The sequence below is a fragment of the Diabrotica virgifera genome, chromosome 3, assembly GCF_917563875.1.
Source record: "Diabrotica virgifera virgifera chromosome 3, PGI_DIABVI_V3a".
Lineage (NCBI taxonomy): Eukaryota > Metazoa > Arthropoda > Insecta > Coleoptera > Chrysomelidae > Diabrotica > Diabrotica virgifera.
The window spans coordinates 255,039,632-255,056,163 of record NC_065445.1 but is presented as its reverse complement, the minus strand read 5'-3'; the positions used below and the strand labels follow the sequence as shown (position 1 = coordinate 255,056,163).

Sequence of the window (16,532 nt, the reverse complement as noted above, 5' to 3'; positions counted from 1 at the left end):
CGTTTTTTTTTTTGTTAAACAAAGCAACTTTTATTACATTATTTATTAAATTAAACTAACGTTTTATAGTTGGTTTGTCACTTATCATATTTATTCACAAAAACATTAACTGAGCAAAAAAAAGAGATTCATCAAATTTTTATATACCTTGTTCAGAAATCTATAGGGAATTTATAGAGATAGACAACCACATTTACAAAGATCAACTCTGATGATTTGTTATGGAAAAAAAAATCGATAAAAGCAAGGTAGATAGAAAAGCCCTACTGTTTAATTGTAACCATCATCTCTTCAATATTTTTAACATGTTGCGTTTACCTCTGAACATAGAACTCCTTTAAAAGATCCAATTCTCTTCTGTTCTGAGTTGCTTGTAAATAATAAAGAACGAAGTTACAGTAGATGGGGAGCAAAGTGAATTCCGTGCAGGAAGGTCTTGTACTTACTCAAAAAAGCTACCCAGCTTTTAAAAAAAAGAACAGCCAGAAACCTATAAACACATATGATATTCGTGTATCTAAAAAAAATTGAAGGCACTCGTGGGAGTGCCGACAGAAGTGAAAACTTCTTATAGTAAATAAATTACGAGCTCAATGCTTTTTCCCCATCTAAAAAGAAGTGCTATACCTATATCATACACGCGATGCGTATGCCCTATGCTATATATGTATACATACACATAATTTATATACGTACAAAATTTATTTCAGCGAAGTGATGACGGTCGCAAATTAAATACTTTTTCCTCATCCAAAAAGTTCACAACGTCCCTCAAGAAGTGTTCACTTCAAATATTTATTTCGTCGAAGCGATGATGGTCGCGATGACGGTCGCTAATTTAATACTTTTTTCATCCAAAAAGTGTACAACATCCAAAAGAAATTTTCACTTTAAAACTTTATTTCGTCGAAGCGATGACGGTCGCTAATTCAATACTTTTCTCCATCCAAAAAGTTAACAACGTCCCTCAAGAAGTTTTTACTTCAAATATTTATTTCGTCGAAGCCGTGACGGTCGTTAATTTAATACATTTTCCCATCCAAAAAGTGTACAGCGTCCCTAAAGATATTTTCAATTCAAAAATTTATTTCGTCGTGGCGATGACGATCGCTAATTTAACACTTTTTCCCCATCCAAAAAGTGCACAACGTCCCTCAAGAAGTTTTCACTTTAAATATTTATTTCGTCGCAGCGATGATGGTCGCTAATTCAATACTTTTTCCCCATCTAAAAAGTGCACGACGTCGCTAAAGAAATTTTCACTTAAAAAATTTATTTCGTGAAGCGATGACAGTAGCTAATTTAATATTTTTCCCCATCCAAAAAGTGCACAACGTCCCTCAGAAATTTTTACTTCAAATATTTATTTCGTCGAAGCGATGACGGTCGCTAATTTAGTACTTTTTCCCATCCAAAAAGTACACAACGTCCCTAAAGAAGTTTTCACTTCAAAAATTTATTTCGGGGAAGCAGTGAAGGTAGCGATAACGGCAGATAATTCAATACTTTTTCTCCATCTAAAAAGTGCACAACGTTCCTAAAGAAGTTTTCACTTAAAAAAAAATTAATTTCGCCGAAGCGATTACGTCGTTTAATTCATTAAAAAGAAAAGGATTAAAACCTTTATAAATGGGGTATGAACCCAGTAGCTTTATTAGCTTACCTTTTTACACTTTATTATAAGATGTATATTAATTTTTGATATAAAAGAAATAGTTTAATTCTATTAAGTGTAAATTATGAAGGTGTAAACACATGTAAAATGTAATTTTTAATTAACCAAATAATTATTTGTTTAAATTTTTGGAAATCCATATTCCAGGTCACTCTGTTCTCCTTGTTGTTTTCTTTTTTTTCCTTTTTTTTTAGGTGATAATGAAACAAGGATCGAACCTAAAAAGTTTTTAATCATATTTAACAGATAAATGTTTTATTAAACACGGGTGTTCAGTTATTGTTTTAAACACAACTCCATAATCGACTTGAACATGAAAATTTCACAGATATTACGAGCTGTTCATCAATAAATCTGTTTACTTCAATACCTCTATGTTGTTTTCACACATGAAAACATAAAACAAAAATACCCCGTCGGTGAGTTGGGATTGTTTTGTGAATTGTTATTGTTTTAGAGCGACGCAGGCACACTCTCCTCTTGACACACAGAAAATTCGATCCATCAATTATCGTTTGAAAAATCCTCCGGTTTTAAAAGCCAATTAGCAATGAAACTCATTCGATACATATCGAATTTATCGAAAATGTTTTTTGCGCGTTTTGCCATAAATAAAGCCAGAAGCCGTTTGGTTATTGGCAAATCACCATTTAACAGGTGCCATTTTGAAATGTTCCGCATGGAAATATGCATGTGCGTTATGTAATAGGCCGAATCGAGATCGGCATTTAACTCAAATATAACAATTTTTGAAATTTGTTTTTAAATAGGAAATAATTACTCGGGACTAACCGCAATTTGTATCGGAACAATAACTCCGGGAAATCGTTATTTTCCGAAATTAAAATTTACTACTTTCATACACCAACGACCAAATTATTTGATTTTACTTTATGTTTATTGGGAACCAACAGTCAGATAAATATACAGTATAGGAAAAAATTTAACGTACGATAGGTATGCCCTTTCAATGGGAGCAACAGAGAGAAGCTATTTAAAACGATATAGAAGATATAAGAAGGCAGGACCACCGAACTGTTTATTCGTAGGAATATTTCTGTAAGAACGGCGTTGCTTAAGTAGAAGATTAACAATTATAAAATTCCAAATAATTATAAATTGTAAAATTCCCTCATCTTCCTTAGTCTCAGCATCCGTTATGGCTGGCAAATTGTAGAAGCCTCGGAGGTGTTACCAGAGAAGGTTCCCATTGTTTTCAATCTGGTAGGATATAGAGTAACATTTTTGGATGTTGTTTTACGTGCTATTAGAGTGAAAATTTAGTTTTTTGCTAGCAGTTGCCGCTAGAGCATCCCTGCCATTTCGTTCGTTGCAATCCGTGACTGCACGCCGGGGTTTGTCGTAGTTGGGTCAGAGAGAGCAGCATATGTGCCTCCTGATGAGAGACTAATAAGTTTCGGTACTTATTAGTGCTTGCTGCACTCTCTGATTGAACTGGAATAATGATGCGGCTGTAGCTTCGTGTTGCAACGAAATTGAAAATGGTTATTCATTTTTGATTCACTATTCAATTAAGTACTGTGATCACAACTTCTTGCAGTTCCTCATTATCTTGTTTATTTTATAAATTTGTTGTATTCATAGTTGTAACCATTATTTCTGATAGTGTAAAATTAACACAACCCTTTTGAAGATAAACTGATTGGGATGAATCCATAATCGTATCTGATAGCAGGCAGTTCATACATTTCTTATTTATTAAATTTACTTTTAAAAACTGTCTTTCACAACTTTCACAGACACTCAAATTAGTAAATAGATGATTACCGTCAAAATGTTCTATTTTACCCACTTTAAAGTAGAATTCATCCAAATAAAATCGCATTCTATTGGAATATCCTCGTATCAGTGGCGGTTTTAGTCCAAACAATCTGAAAATGCGAGCATTATCATAACGAAAACTTTGTTTATTTACGTATTTAAATTCATAATATGAAAAATTACTATTACGAAAAGTTGTTTAGAATTAAAAATTATGTTTCAATTTGCAACTATATCATTCTATTTGAAGAGTCTCAGATGCAGAATCCACCAAATTAATAAAAATTAAAATGGTAAATAGTATTTTAAACCTGAGACTTTTCGCGTTGAAAGTTCTTACTGGTACATCCTTAATCTGCGACTTTTTCAATTAATAAGACAGCAGACGACAAATATAGAAAACGAAAGGGAAACGATCACATTCCGCCTTCATTCGTCTAGGAAAAGGACAGCAGAGGAACTTTCAGTACTCAAACCGAGTAAAGGAAATAAAATAATAAATAAATGATGGTTTTGCTTGTTTTCGATTCAGAGGGTTGCACACCCGCTAGACAGGCTGTTTCTACCATTTCAGGCGTCTTCAGTAGCTTTTGTTAGCGTGCACACCTCTGAATCGAAAAATAGCTCCACCATCATTTTAAAAGGAAACTGAAAAATAATTCAAATTTCCCATTAGACTCGATACAGCGACATCTCATAACAAATTGAAGAGTCTCAGATGCAGAATCCACCAATTTAATAAAAATTAAAATGGTAAATAGTATTTTAAACCTGAGACTTTTCGCGTTGAAAGTTCTTACTGGTACATCCTTAATCTGCGACTTTTTCAATTAATAAGACAGCAGACGACGAATATAGAAAACGAAAGGGAAACGATCACATTCCGCCTACATTCGTCTAGGAAAAGGACAGCAGAGGAACTTTCAGTACTCAAACCAAGTAAAGGAAATAAAATAATAAATGATGGTTTTGCTTGTTTTCGATTCAGAGGGTTGCACACCCGCTAGACAGGCTGTTTCTACCCTCTGAATCGAAAACCCTCTGAATCGAAAACAAGCAAAACAATCATTTATTATTTTATTTCCTTTACTCGGTTTGAGTACTGAAAGTTCCTCTGCTGTCCTTTTCCTAGACGAATGAAGGCGGAATGTGATCGTTTCCCTTTCGTTTTCTATATTCGTCGTCTGCTGTCTTATTAATTGAAAAAGTCGCAGATTAAGGATTTACCAGTAAGAACTTTCAACGCGAAAAGTCTCAGGTTTAAAATACTATTTACCATTTTAATTTTTATTAAATTGGTGGATTCTGCATCTGAGACTCTTCAATTTGTTATGAGATGTCGCTGTATCGCGTCTAATGGGAAATTTGAATTATTTTTCAGATTCCCTTTAAAATGATGGTGGAGCTATTTTTCGATTCAGAGGTGTGCACGCTAACAAAAGCTACTGAAGACGCCTGAAATGGTAGAAACAGCCTGTCTAGCTGGTGTGCAACCCTCTGAATCGAAAACAAGCAAAACCATCATTTATTATTTTATATCATTTTAATTTAAATGTTGTGAACTATAAAGATACTTTACTCAAAATTCATATTTTTTATATACCTCGTATAAAATTAATAAAATTTTATGGTTAGGTACATCATAATGTGATGGTTACATCATAAATCTTAGACCATGCGGAGCTTTTTATGGAGAATAACTTTTCTTCGTCAAATTAAAAATGCAAGAGAGAGAGAGAGAAAGAGAGAGAGAATGCCACAAAGATATGATTTCTGAACAATAAAATTGTTGTCAAAAATTTTAACTAAATACGCATTTTCTGACAAAAAAATTATATAACAAATATACTTACAATCATAAAATGTATAAAAAAAATAAAAAAATAAAAACTTGCATTGGGGATCGAACCCGCGCATGTTAGGGTGTTTAAATTTGTAATCGAAGCCTCTACTCATTTACCCACTTATACATATCCGTCATATGGGAAGATATGCCTACTGAACGTTTTACTGTTTGACAGTTCTGAATTTAATCAAATTAGTTTGATTTTTGTGGAATTCAAATATTAAAATACAACAAAACAAGAAGCAAGAAAACAACATATTAGATGAAAATTGGTAGAAATTTTGTTGGTAATCAAATTATGTAAATCAAAGCATTACCTACTAGGTAGGTACATTTTCCATTTTCCAAATAGGTAAGTACCTACCTATGTAATTTTTTATTACAATACTGAAACATTTACAATTACGTACCTGTTGCTTTTAAAAACTATTTAAAAAGTCACTACAATTATAAACTTGCTTTTGTCTGTGTCCTCACAACAATAAAACCTAATATACACAACATTTGTTTACCCATAACCATTGACGTATTAACAAAATAATCGACATATTGAACAATTGTTGACATGTCATTGTAATTACCCAATCCGAGCACGTATAACATTTCAGCTGCGCCCAGGACCAAGACTTTTGATGAATTCGCGCACATATAAATTTACTTCCAACGCGCCTAAAGAAGTATAACTTCAATAAATATGCCATATAAAAGTTTTATTATAATCGTGTTATTATAATAATGCCGAAAAATGTATCTATAAGTATATTATTATGATTTCTTCTTTTTAATATTTTGTTACATATATACATTTTTCTGGCATCTTAGTTCGTACTTCTTCTTACTGATTTTTGTTAATAACCTCTGATTAAAACTGCCTCGTCAGCGTACCTCAAGTTATTTCTAACAGATTGACTGAAATTCCAGCTGACTCTTCTGCGTCCTTCATGTTTCTTTTTTCGTAATACATTTGAAAGAGCTTAATATAAATGAGGAAATATATCCTCTGCCTTATGCAGTGCCGGATTAACCATTAGGCGGACTAGGCGGCCGCCTAGGGCCCGGACACTTTATGGGGCCCGCATCCCACACAAATGCATTAATTAATATTTAATTATTTAAGCAGTTATTTAAAAAAAATTAAAATGTTAAAAAAATCAAATAGGGCTAACTTAGACAAAAAAAAAAAAAAGAAAATGGTTAATTTATGATTTCCAATCAATCTCAGTTTTTTGCTTTGTCTTTTGTCAAATATCAGAAAAATACAACCAACTTCAAGACACATTAGGCAGTTATCTTTAAAGGCATTTTTATATTCCATGTTCTAATCATTCCCTCAATTTGGTAATCAATTTTGCAAGCAAATTTTGATAAGAGCTGGTAATTATTTTGGTATGGTACGTTTTTTTTTTCAATTTCTACCCACCGCTGCCGATGAGCCTTATAGTCCATTCACTCATGGTAAAATATTGCAAAACCTCCGGATTTTAAAGAACCTTTGGATCTGAAACAAGAGCTTGGATTGACATTAAATTTGGTATAAGCATAGCTAACATGTCAAATAAAAAAGTGATGTTGTGTCAATGTTTGTTTTTGCTCTACGGTTGAGTCCACCCCATCTCGGGGGTGAAAAAATATACCATCAAAATACGTCCGGAAGTAGATAAACTGACTAATTCTAAGCAACTTTTGTTCAATAGAGTTTTTTCATCAAGGCAATACATTTTGAGTTATTTCCAAATGAATATCTTCATTTTTCAACAAAAAATAACACGTTTTTAGACGGTTTTTCGCAAAAACTCAAAAAGTAAGTATTTTGTCGAAAAAATATTCTTAGCAAAAATTTAGCTTTTAAAAAATTGAAAAAATGGTGTGTACGTGTGCAGTCTGTAGACCCAGTAGAAGCAGAGTTGTAGCTAATGAAAAGTAGGTTCTTATTCGTCAAATTCCAAATCGAATATTTCAACGTGAAATAATCAAAAAATGAAGCACTTTTCATGAAAAACTCATCATGACTTGTTTAAATGTTTTAAAAAAGCATTATTCTTGATTAAAAAAAATTTCTATCATAAAAGGTAAGCAAGATATTCTCAGAATAAAGTTGATCCCATTTTTTGGGTAAAAAAAACTGGTGAAAATAACTCCCTAATTAGCATCCGAAATGAAATTAATCCTTACCGTTTCACAAGCTACTTTACTTATGTATTGTTTATATGCTCTGTAAGTTTTATTGGTATAAAGTGCTTATTTATAAAAGGGCTGTAGTAGAAAGGGCTTGAACAAGTCACTAATCACGACTGTATGCATTTTTTTTATTTGGCTTAATGCCTCGACAACTAATGGCCATTGGCATGGTACAGTGGATTTTTCCAATCAGGTACCTACCTACTGTAATGGTAGTGTGTGTGTTGAGTAAATGTCTTGTTACTTACAAAAGTCGTCGTTGTTTTTGCAAAGAGGCGCTAATTGTATCCGAACGTCTAAAAAAGTTGTGATGATTTTTCACCGTAAAGTGCTTCATTTTTTGGTAATTTACGTTGAAATATTTGATTTGGAATTTGTCGAATAAGAATCTACTTTTCATTAGCACCAGTTCTGTTTATATTGGATCTACATACTTCATACATACACCATTTTTTTAAATTTTGTATACGCTATATTTTTTCTAAGAATATTTTTTCGATAAAATACTTAATTTTAGAGTTATTTGCGAAAATTCGTCTAAAAAGCTGTTTTTTTTTTGTTGAAAAATGAACATATTCACTCGCAAATAACTCAAAAAGTATTGATTTAGTGAAAAAACTCGATAGAACAAAAGTTACTTAAAATTAATCAGTTATCCATTATTTTGAATGTATGTTTTTTCACCTCCGAAGGGGTGGAACTCATACCCAGGGCAAAATCACATATCGACACAATATCCCTTTTTTTCTTTGGCATATTAGTAGCTACGGAATATTATTGAGAAGTTGTTGCGAAATGTAAAAAAGGAAAAATGATCTTTTTACATTGTCGTAATTTATTTTTGGTGTAACTACTTCCCAAAACAACATAAATATCTGTAAATTTGTTTTAATTAAATAGTCGATATAAAGAGGCCGCCTAGGGCCCCATGATGCCTTAAACTGTCACTGGCCTTATGCCATCTATCTTCGTTTACTCTGAAATAAATTTTGCGGAATTTATTTTAGTTAGCTGTTTGCTCAAGATTATCACAGTATAATATGAAGACGTTTTGGTGCATATCCTGGAATATCTGTATCCCAGACTTGTATGAATACTTGTCTCCTGAAATCTAAAATACAACGTACCAATAAAACCATAGAACATTATTACCCTATTTAAATAGGCAATTATTATCGTTAGTAATTTGGTAATGTGAACCCAACTCAAAATTGGCATAATATCATCCCCAATTTTGAGAGTATAATAGCATCAGCAGCAGAGTTCTAATACTAATTATATCGTTCTATTCTGTTTCAGGTAAGCCGCTGATAATAGGATCGCCTGCCCGTAATAATATCTATCTTCAAACTTGTTGTGGTATGTCATAATTTCTTTTATTTTTCACCATTATACCATCAAAAAAGACTGCTCTACTCTCCTACTGGTCTAAATGCTACTTCGCCTCGGGGGGTGATATTATCGGCTACCTAACTTGCGTCCATAGGCGTACAAAGGAAATTGTAAGGGAATAATTAATATATTTTAATTAAACTACATATTTATCCATAATATGGGAATTACCATTAGATTATTTTAAATATGATTAAATTATTATTCTCTAGGAAGTAGACAGAAAATTTTCTTAGTGGTATAATTACTTAAATAACATTATTAATCCGAATATCTTTAAATTTCGTAAATTATCCAGTTAGATTTATAGTTTCCCATTTTTGGTTTTTCGAAAGTACAACAAGCAATAGGACTTAAGTCCAAGACGTAAATCTTAGGTGACGCAACGTGATTGAAAGTAGAACCGGAAGTCGATATTTAAACTCTTCGTGTAACTTTGCGTCGATCGATATACGATTTCACTACTTTTTAGCCATTTTTGCTAAAATTCCGGTGATAACTTTTTAACTGGAAGTGATATTAAAATCGAAAGTATATATTTGTCCTCATTTTGCTAAGGCGCGTCGAATAATATGTCGCTTGCACTATTTCGGCTAACATAAAACAGTACTTCCGATTGCAACTTCCAAATTGGAAATCCGAGGTCAAATTTTTCATCTTTAATATCATCTTTGGGTTATAAGGTATCGGCTATAATATTCGACACCACATTTGTCACTCTATCAGTTTTAATAATGAAAGAGTTGTGTCCACGGACCGGCTGACGAACATATAGACACGAATAATAATTTAAGGTTTTCACCATTTTTTTAAATGTTGTAAAATGGGTGAACACAATACGACAATACCGAGACGCTGCTAACGCGTGTAGAACGTTCGAAAGAGAATAAGGATAAAAACAAATAGATAGATACAATGTTTTATATTAACATAGTCCACCACTTCTTAGGCTTAGGGCTCGGTATCCATTAGATCGTTGGCATCTACATTATCACTTAAGCCAACCCAACATTACCACCTTAAACGGTATTTGCTGGAGTCAGGCATTTTGTGATATATCCAGTACTCTGTACTCTCGGAGATTTCGTTAATTATAATCTTTAGAATATTTTATTTTGAATTCTTGTAATATGGCCGAAATACTTTTTTTCTTTAACTAGGTTGATTGTTTCTTCCTTTTTTTCATTCTATGAATACCCTCAATGGTCTCTCTGTAACTGACTGAGGTTATTTGATTATGACTGATATTTTTCGATACCTGCTCAATTCAAACGTTTGTATTTTCATTTATATCATTTCTGTCGTCATCCACGTCTTAATACCGTACGACACTGTACTAACACATCTTATTTTAGTATTCAAAGTTGAAAATGAATACCTAGTTTACGATAGCAAAACTCTTTTTTGCATTTTGTAGGTTTTTTAATGCTTTTGATTATTCTCCTAATAAATGTAAAATGTATATATACAACAACGAATACAAAAATGCAGACAAACGGCACGATTATGTTCAAAAAACAACAGTGCATAGGTTTCGCAGAAGACTTGGTGTTTATGACACGTTCAAGAATAGAACTTTACAAAATATTCTCAAAATTTAAAGAACCTAGAAAGTATGGCCTATAGTATGGACTATAAATCAAGAACAGAATCAAGCATAATATGTAAATGAGAGGGGAAAATATAGAACAAAATAAATGGATGACTCTAAGGACATATGAGAAAGTATAAATTTGAAAAGGTATCAGAACTTGAGTATCTTGGAATAACAGTTACAAATAGAGAAGGTGAAGAGAATGAGAGAGAAATAAATAAACGGTTGTTGAAATGTAGCAAAACAGTAGGATCATTAAACGCAATATCAAAGGCAAACAACGTGTCCACGATAGACCAACAGTGTTGGTAAAAATTTGGTAAAAGAAAGTTTTGAGAAAAATTTCTGTTGGTATATGGGAGGTTAACGGGGAATGGCGCAGAAGAACAAACCAGGAGGTAATGGATATGTATAAGAAACCCAGAATAACACACAAAATGAGGGCACAGAGAGTTAGATTATTAAAGATCTTTGACTCATTTTATTAAGGGACTACATTGAAGAAAAAGTGTGACAAAACCAATAAGAATAGCTAAATGCCTTAACGATACAATATGGATGAACAAATTCTCCAAAATGTAAACAAAGATACACCAATTCAAATCTGTAGCACTTAATCTAAGATAAGAAAAATATACTTACACATATTATATCTTAATTACAAATTCTAAGAAGAATATCAAGCGACATTGTTTAGCACACCAAGGAGTAATGAGATCAAAAATACATGCAAGAAAACAACTGACATCAGAAATGAAAAATTAAACACTTTCAAGAAAAAGAAGCGATATGTTTAAAATAGAAGGGAAAGAAGAAGTAAATACTCTTGAAAAATATTTCTAGATTTTGAATCTTTTCTTTTTAGGACATTTTTAGAATTATCCTGGTAGTTTGTCTGGATCTAGTTCTTTTTTTGTTTATTGTTTTTATTTAGCTTTGTGTGGTTATAATTTTCCATTTACAATCTAATTTGATAATACATATTCTTCTTTAGGTGAAGTGTTCATATTCAGACGTTGACCATCATCATGTTTACAATTTCCTGAAACCCTAAATAATTCTTCTACTGTGAAGCTACACCATTGTCTAATATTACGCAGCCATGAAAGTTTCTTTCGACCAATCCATCTCTTTCCCTCCACTTTTTCTTGTACTATAAGTCAAATCAGATGGTATTTAGGTCCTCGAATTATATAGCCGAAGTATTCTGTTTTTCTCCTCTTTATGGTGCTTATTAGAAAACTTTCTGGATTCATAATTTGAAGAACATCTTCATTGGAAGTGTGCGAAACTCACGATATCTTTAGGATTCGTCGATAACATCACAATTCGAATGCTTCTAATTTGTTTAGCATTGTGGTTTTTAACAACCATGTCTCACAGCCTACAATAGGATTGACCACACATAACATTTCAGGACCTTCTTGCGAATATTCATCGACAGATTTCTGTTACATAAAGGTCATAAAAGCCTTACGTGATATTTAGATCCTGGCTATTATCTCTTCACATACAGAGTTGGGATAAAGTATGGAACCAAGCAAATATCTTTGAAATGGAAAGAACAATATTTATGAAACTTTGCATGTAAATACAATAGTATGGTAGATTGCCATGATAATCTTGCGGGGTTGAAATGTCGAGTTGAAACACTGACTCTAACTTTATAACTTTATTTACGATTTACAACATCAATCAACATAAGGTTACTAAGATGTTGTTTCGCGGGGGGTCCTTTAGGACACCCTTCTCGCAGGAAGGCTCACTAGCATAGTAACGATCTGAATAATAACAATACTACAATCATTATCTCAATACCTCCGAGGGCTATTTATATCTCCTTATAATTTGAAATTTGAAAAGCAAAACTATACGTGAGCGTCTACGAGGTTGTACAAACAAAACTGCCTTAATCAACCTTCGTTTTGTTTGCATATTTAGAAACAATATCTTTTGTAACAACTGAAATTATTTAAAATTGTATACATCTTTTGATACATATTATATTATACAGTAAGAAGTTTTCCCTTACTGTACACAGTGACGCAAAAGGCATCTGATGCCATATTTTTTGTTACTACTCCACTTCCGGTTTCACCGGAAATACCCTTAACTTATTTACTTTAAATGTGACACCCTGTATATTTTTGCAGGTTTTAAAATAACTTGTTATTTTTAATTCATACATACCAAGTTTGGAAGAAAAAACTTTTAAAACAAGAAATAAATCTCTTTACAGTTAAAAAATAGGTTAATTTATTTACGTTAGACCAATGATATTAAAAATAAAAAAAAAATAATTTCAAATGTTGAAAATGTTTGCTGTTCACCTCCTGACAACGTGAAAGCTTATAAATAAATTAGTGACTCACTTTTTGCAAGATTTCTCCACGTATTCACATTCATCAATTATTCTTTGTCTCAAATCCTGCAAACATGTTGGTCGCCTAACGTAAACACGTGATTTTAGATAACCCCAAAGAAAAAAAAATCATAATTTCAAATGTTGAAAATGTTTGCTGTTCACCTCCTGACACCGTAAGAGCCTATAAATAAATTAGTGACTCACTTTTTGCAAGATTTCTCCACGTATTCACATTCATCAATTATTCTTTGTCTCAAATCCTGCAAGAATTTTGGTCGCCTAATGTAAACACGTGATTTTAGATAACCCCAAAGAAAAAAATCTAACGGGTTGAGGTCCGGAGAACGAGCGGGCCACTCTATGAATCCTCTACGTCCAATCCATCGATTTGGACAACTCACTTCCAAAAAATGAAAATTCACCATAACCGATTATCATTAATATTTCAATATGATATTTTTCACTTAAATGAACCACTTTTAATACAACTTATTTCTGTCAACTAGTTCAGTAACAGTTCTACCTACTATACTAAATTCAAATAAGTCATGCAGTGCATGTAAACAACGAGTTTAGTCTACAGTATAGATGATACTCGTTTATTTCCTACTACGTTGTATTAATACAAAAAATTATCTACAGACACTTTTTAACAAATTTTTTCTACCAAATTTGGTAGGTATGAATTAAAAATAACAAGTTTTTTTAAAATACGCAAAAATATCCAGGGTGTCCCATTTAAATGAAATAAGTTAAATGTATTTCCGGTGAAACCGGAAGTGGAGTAGTAACAAAGAATATGGCAACAGATGCCTTTCGCGTCACTGTACTTGCAGGCAAAGTTTCATATATATTGCTTTTTTCGTTTCAAAGATATTTGCTTGGTTCCATACTTTATCCCAACCCAGTATAGTCACAATTTAAATTTAATAATACCTACAGTCATACACAATCATCCAGCCTTCTGCATCCAAAGTTGAACATAGGCCTTCCCTAATTTCTTCCAGTTTTGTCGATCTTGGGTTTTCTGCAACCAATTACCAGCAATCCTTTTGACGTCGTACGTCCATCGTGTAGGTGGTCTACCTCTACTTCTTGTGTCTTCTCTTGGTCTCCACACTGTAATTTTTGGTAAATCATACACAATAATACATACAATCTATGAGGTCCTAATCTAAATTATTATTTTACATCTATGATTTACAAGATGGCATATGAGCTGCTATATTCTATGCTTATACCATTTCTCTGTTCATGCACGTTTTCATAAACTGTATTTCTGATATTATTGTAGATGTATTCTTTTTTTTTTTCATCATATAACTAGTCTACGTAACGTATTAACTTATTTGAGTGTGATAGATATAAATATTTATTTTTAAAACACTAAATCCTTCCTTATCAATCCAAACACTTGAGAGATATACAATCAATATTTATATAATGCCAGAATTATCACCATAATCTTCAGTTCGCTCGGTATTATTATCATCGATACATGTCAAGACTCTCAGCTCTGCCGTCGCATTAATCCCCGTCTCATTACTCGCCGCGAGCGCGCCCCTGATTCCATTTATAAAGGGTGGTTTCCTTTCATGATGAGACCAAGGACCCTAATGTTTAGTATTGCCAGTCATTTGCTACAACTTGGCGCGAGTGCAGCATAAAGTAGTGAGTTTTGTGTTCGCTATAAGGGCTGTTTGTGAATAATATACCGAATTAGGAAGTGTTAGCAAGTCCTAAGTCTTTGAAGTAAGTGAAATTTACAAAAGTTATGTTCAATGGCAGGAAAATGTTTCTAGCAACAAAAATTGTTTTAAGAATTTAGCTACTTTTAAGAATTTAGCAACTGCCAAAAGAAGAATATTTCAGGAAACACAAAAAATTGCTTTTATTAATGAATAATGGTTTAGGAGAAATATATTTTTTTGTAAACTGTCCATTTGAAGGAAAAATAACATCAAAATGATGTTATATTTCAGTACAAACTGTCTCCACAAGCTCTAAATTTTTTTGACCTAAATCCCTTTCAGTATTTTCTACCAACACTACATTGTGGTGTTAGTGTTTTCCTGTTATTTAATCCAAAACTAAGGATTATGATAATAAATAAAGACTAAACACCGTGCTTTGGTGCAATCCTACGTTTTTACAGATTTAGTCTGTCCCATGCATGTTCTAATACTGGTGTTTCTCTGTTTTCTTGTCCAACACTATTGATAGTGATAATAAATAAAGACTAAGCTCCAAGCTCTGTTGTAATCCTACTTTCATATATAATTTATCAGTCTATCCCATACCTGTTCTAACACTAGTTGTTATTCTCTCAAACATGCTTCTCACAATCTTCACATATTTGCCGGTAACTCATTTGTTCATCATCCACCATAGAAACAGATTATTTCTTAATATCAATAAACATCATATGAGCGGTTGTTTCCTTATTCCTTTGTGGTGTTTGTTTCCCGCTTTTTCGTTCTTCATTTAATAACTTCACAATTATAATTTAATACAGGTCGGGTTGAAACATTGTAAACAAAAGTAAATTTTTACACTTTACCAATGTCAGCATATACTCAAAAATTGTCCTATCTATTTATATATTCATGCCTGGTTGCACCAACAAATCTTAAGCGCTAGCTTAGCCCAGCTCAGCTTATAGATAGAGCCGCCTTAAGTCTCACTTAAGCCAGTTTTACGTTGCACCATAATTTTAGATTCTTATCTAAGCAATTCACGTGGCAATCCATTGTGACAAGCTGAAAATTGATCTAAGACTCAATGGTGCAACGCTTATGTTTCGTAAGCTGAGCTTAAAACACGTCTTAAGCTTAAGATATGTTGGTGCAAGCAGGCATAAGTCGGTTATGCCTGGTTGCATCAATAGACCTTAAGCTTAGCTTAAAACCTGGCATAAGTTCAGCTGACGAAATATATGCGTTGCACCATTGAGTCTTAGATCAATTTTCAGCTTGCCACGATGAATTGTCACATGGATTGCATCTTAAACTTCTTCTCAGTTAAGACGTGCTTAGATCAAAATCGAAAATTATGGTGCAACGTAAGTGAGACTTAAAGCGGCCCTACCTATAAGCTGAGCCAGCTGGGCTAAGCTGGAGCTTAAGATTTGTTCACTTCGTTTATCAACATTTTTTATAATATCCCGTCTTGGCATCGAACTAAATCTAATGAACTAAATAAAAAAAGAATGTGTGTGTACTTTGTACGCACGTAAGAAGTTATACTTCTTGCCTGCAAAGGTAAAAGAGTAGGTATATGTGAAAAAAGTGAGGTTTGAGATAAATGACTTTTTGTTCTTTTATTGTGCCGTTTTGTCATTTATAAAGTTAGACAAGTGAAATTTGGAATATAAAAAAAGTATGTTATTATAATAATTATTACAACAGCAAATAGGTATAGTGTTTTTAAATGTGCTTGTAAAATGACATATACTGTTTTACCATTTTTCCAATATACCCAAAGAGTATATAAAAGACTTTATACGTATATACTGTCGGGGGAGATAAAAATTCCCATTGGAAGAGTATATGAAATGTTTATACTATTTTACCGTTGGAATTGGGACACCGTTTTTATGAAATATGTTACCGTAAAACAGCATATACCACATATATCCTGTTTTACCAGTAGAGTTTAAAAAAATAGATATAACATAATACCAGGGATAAGCAGTGTATGA

At 32.6% G+C, this 16,532-nt stretch overlaps 1 protein-coding gene across 11 annotated transcripts in view; it reads left to right on the top strand.

The window, feature by feature from the left end:
* Positions 1 to 16,532, top strand: part of LOC114340088 (TOX high mobility group box family member 4-A-like) — a 605,389-nt gene that overhangs the window by 290,466 nt on the left and 298,391 nt on the right. For 3 of the 11 annotated variants that reach the window (XM_050647326.1, XM_050647330.1, XM_050647327.1), the window contains exon 1: positions 14,302 to 14,584. The exons of the other annotated variants lie outside the window; for them this stretch is intronic. The gene's annotated coding sequence lies outside the window, so the exon portion shown is untranslated. Of the gene's footprint in view, positions 1 to 14,301; positions 14,585 to 16,532 lie in introns of those variants that run through there. 11 annotated transcript variants of the gene reach the window in all.